We start from the raw sequence: 4814 nt of genomic DNA, 5'->3' as shown, positions 1-4814 counted from the left end.
ACCACAGGTGTAAGTAATTTTTTTGGACGCACACCGCAGCATCACGTCGTAAAGGAAAACAACGTTAACGCTGCGGAAATGACTGTGAGCCGGTTTACAACACCGCAAACCGGATATGCGGCGTTTTTTGACAGAATTTGTGTCAAAATGCCCCTCAAACACAGCCATTTCAGGAGAGGAGAGCCAAAATGGATCCCAGATGCCTGTACAGACTCCAGGAAGATGACAACAGACCAGGAACAAGCCAGGAGGACCCACACAAGAACCAGGACACGGAGAAGAAGAAAAGAAAGTGTTGCTTCAGTGCAGAGGAGCAGGAAATCCTGGTAAAAGAGGTGACAGAACACCAGCACCAACTGTTTGTCACCTCAAAGTTGCCAATCAGTAGGAGAGAGGCAATATGGCAACAATTTGTTGACAAGATTAACAGTGTGGCAGAAGTACGCAGAACAGTCATTGAGTGCAAGAAACGCTGGCATGACTGCAAGCTCAGGACGAAGGAAAAGATGGCCAGGAACAGGAAGGCAGCACTGCAGACTGGAGACTGGAGGTGGGAGTCCAGCACACCAGGAGGCCCTGGACCACATGGAGGAGATGGTCGCAGCCGTCTCCCTGAGGAGATCGTCACAGGGATTCAAAGACAGGACAGTGCAGACTACCAGGAGACAACGCACATGCAGGGTAAGTCGCATGGGGAATTAAAATGCACAAATGTTAACTGCCAGCGGGGGGTGGATACCGACTACAAAATGCATGGAAGTCATCATATACATGGAGTGGCCAGGGTAAAGGTGTACGGCATGGGGGCATGGCCTGTACAGAGAAAAGCTGGGGCACACCATAAAACAACACCAACAACAGTTCCATGGGGGTATGCTGCCATGCCAACGATGTTGCAAAGGTAAAGCCACGCCAGGAGGGGAGAGTACAATGTCAAACTGACATCTTGTCACACGTCAGCCACTATACCCCCTACATTAAATAGGGCCCAATTAACAACCTCTAGCCATACCGACAACTGGAATGTAACAGTGACAACAGTTGCCACTACCACCTCCGCTGTGTGTGCAGCTCAGGTAGCCAATGGCAGTAACGTCCCCATGGATCATACACACCTAAATTAGAGGGTTTAGGATGACAACTTTAACAATCCCCTGAAACAAGACAAATGTTCCAGTCCTGTCAATTGTGAATGCCCATAGTTCCCGCAAACATCAGCCAATGTCATCAACAGTAGGAGCTACACAGCACTAAGGTCACACCCATGCTGCATATGTCAGGGTCCATCCTGTGCCTGGGTCACGATGCAACATCCCAATTGTCATACTGCTCAGACAACAGCATTGAGGGGGAGGACACATGTAACTGGTCACTGAAATACACCTGAACAGTCAGAGGAGGAAATAGGACACTGCTACGACTATCAGGGCATTCCAATGTACCACACATTCTCCTACATTAGCTGTACACATCACCAATGCTCACACCCATATCGTGCCATAACAATGCTGTGCATAGTATACGCTACATTTCAACTACATATAAGTGGATGTAAAAGATCAGAGACTGGGGCAGATTGTTAAGAGTGCTGCTAGTGCCATCAGAGCACCCACAGCCAGTGAAAGGTCTCACCATGAGAACGGAAGTAGGGGGAGGGTTGAGTAGGACAAGAAGATGGCAAATCACTATTTGGCCAAAACCAACACCTAGAGGAGATGATGCCGACAACTCTAATAACTTACCACAATACATGTGACATGCAGGTGGGGTATAGGCCTGGGAGAATGTCCATCTGAGAGACTGGATCAATGAACAGGAACCAAGATCACAATGTGAAATCATCAGAAGGCAGGCATGTCACATCACAAATGCCACAACACAGACACACTAATTGTACCCTATTTCATTGCAGAGGACGATGGATCTCCTGTGGATATGCCTGTCCAGGACTACCCTGATGAAATGGATGATGAGCTGACAAACATCAGCCACCAGACCCTACAAGATGTCCTTGGAACCCTCCAGACCCCACCTTCAGTCACAAGGAGGAGCACAGAACAAGCAGCCATCACACAGGACCCACCCACAACCCCAGTTGTAATACCTGCCAGCTCCATTACAGCTGAGGACTCAGACGACACAGGCACTAGCTTTGAGAGAACTGTAGTCGGAGTACAGCGGGAGCTGGCCAAGGAGGTGCGCATGGGGATGCAAACTAAGGCAGCCAGCCTAGAGGCGCTGCGTTCGTGCACGACGTCAACTGAAGAACAGGAAGCATCTATGCAAGGGCGAACAGCTATCTTGCAGGAAGTAGAAAAAAGGCTGAAGGAAATCAGCACAGCTGTAATACAGTTGACCCAGCACCTACAACAGCAATCCTGTCACCGTGTGCACGGATGCAACATTGAACCCCTCAGTGCCGACCTGGCTGCCTACCATCGTGATGTGGCTGCTATTCTTAAGAACCAGCAGATCCTCCTTGCAGCAGTACTGCCCTTAAGACCCCCACAGGTATCAGCTACCGGGATGTCTGACTCCACGTCTTCAAACACTGAGGTGTGTGTTGCCCCCTTCACAACCACCACCACCAAGGACAGAGGAGGCAACACACACATCGGAAGAAGACATGGAACAGATCACCTTCACACGTAAAAGTACCCAGGAGCACTAGTCCCTGCCACATGGTCACCTATTACCAAGGTCCTGCGCTTCGTAACATGCCAGTCTTGCAACAACTGTACTCAAGGACTGTTCTGCAAACCACTGTATATCTTGTCAGCCTGCCTTGTGATCGTCTCTCACTTACTCATTGGCAAATCCTGTCCCTCTGCACTGTCTGACACATCACCTCAGCATGTCCAATGAATTGTCCTTTAGCACTTGTGTAGGATCACAATGGAAGATGTCACTATAATGGACTCACAATCATGGACAATGTACATATAGCACTACAGCATTTTTCAATAAATAGCACTTACACAACCACTTTGTCACTGTGTAATGTGATACATCAACCATGCAGTAGACCACTGAATCTTGCCTCCTGTCAAATTACATTGCTTGTCAGTACAACTGTCCGGAAATAATGTAGTCTGCTAACTATGCACAGTTGCATGGATTCTACCATACTCTGCCCTTCCTGAGGGTAATATATGATGAATTGAGAAACTATACACCATAATGCTGTTTTGGACAGAATAATGCTTCCTTAAGGGATATCTAAGCCATTAAATAGTGCCTGAAAAATGTTGCCTCCATGCAAAACTAACACATATAAGATTGCCCACAAATCTAAGCAAACAGTCACCAAACTGCATGAATGGAGGTGTCTGAGTTTACATCCAAATAACTAATCATGCTGAACAGTGTAACAAATGATCTATGTGAGTCATGAACACGATACTACAAGAGTGCTTACTACCATTCACCTTATAAGGGTTTCCTTGAACGTCAGACTGCAGTCAGACATAACACAGTGTCCCCAATACCAAATCTGGAAGCACTGTATGTGACATTGAAAACAAACTTATTTAAAAAAAAACGTTGGGATCCACAGTAACTGTGATTGGTGGTTGCAATGAATGGTCTAATCTTTGCAACGTTGCTTTGGGGTAGCTGCCAGTGTTACAGCTAATTTTGGATTTGTTTGTAGCATAGGACACAAATTGTAATACAAAAGAAATCATGTACACTCATCCCAAGGCCCTGATTTACAAGCATGTCACACATACTGTAAAGGGTTTACTACATATTTATTAAACTGTAAAAACAAAAGAGACAACTCGGGGAAAAGCCTTACCTACCCTAATCTACCCTAACTACTCATTACCCACAACTGTCCCTAACTAACCTAAGCTAAACTTACATATCACATTTAACGAAACGTTATAAACATCAACCCCCAGCCCCCTCATGAGACAGGACACATGGAGGACAACAGATACTAGCCTAAACACATACTATCCTATACTAAACAAATATATATATTTTTGTATTCTTTTTTTTGATATATATATATATTTTTTTATTTTTTTTAAACACACAAGAACCCCAACATTGCCCCCCACCCACCCCCACACTCGAAAAGAAACAGTATAAATAATCAGGACCCCCCATCCACTAACACTAACTAAACTAAAAGCCTATACTAACCTAACACTAAGCCCCCTAAACCCACAAAGTATAACAATAAGGAAAGAGGAGGGAATCATGTCCATCAACATGTCTATAGGTTGGCCCTCCAGAGGGTCCGCTTGATTGACCGCACCCGCTGGTTCACATGTCGCACATCCTGCCGCAGGCGACTCATTTTTCGCAGGACACGGTCCAATTTACGCTGCATCTCAACAAAAGCAGCAGGGTGAATAGCTGTAGCTGGGGTGGTCTGGGTGCCAGCTGAGGAAGTGTGGGGACGTGTAGTGTCCATGGCTGTGGGCTGCCCTACAAGTGGTGCTGTGCTAGGGCCTGGAGCACTTGCTGAGGTGGTTGCCGCAACACTCCCAGCTGTTGGTGGTGCCACCTGGGTGGTAGTGGTGGTGGTGCTGGTGGTGGCTGTGGTGAGCAAAGAAGGGCCGCCCTGTGGGAATGCCCTCCAGGCTCCGGAGGCCCGTTCATGCCGGTATCTGCGGGCCCTTCTTCGGTACCCAGACTCTACCTGAAGTATATGCTGGTACCTCATTGCCCGCTTTTGGAATTCTCACACCTGGATGGGTGTCATATTTGCAGCTGTGAAGACAAATAGAAAAACTAACATTAGGAACTGCACTGTGTGAAATGGCACAAGAAGTAAATCAGACAATACAGCTACTGTACTT

The sequence above is a fragment of the Pleurodeles waltl genome, chromosome 4_2, assembly GCF_031143425.1.
Source record: "Pleurodeles waltl isolate 20211129_DDA chromosome 4_2, aPleWal1.hap1.20221129, whole genome shotgun sequence".
Taxonomy (NCBI): domain Eukaryota; kingdom Metazoa; phylum Chordata; class Amphibia; order Caudata; family Salamandridae; genus Pleurodeles; species Pleurodeles waltl.
Note: the sequence above shows the minus strand (reverse complement) of the source record.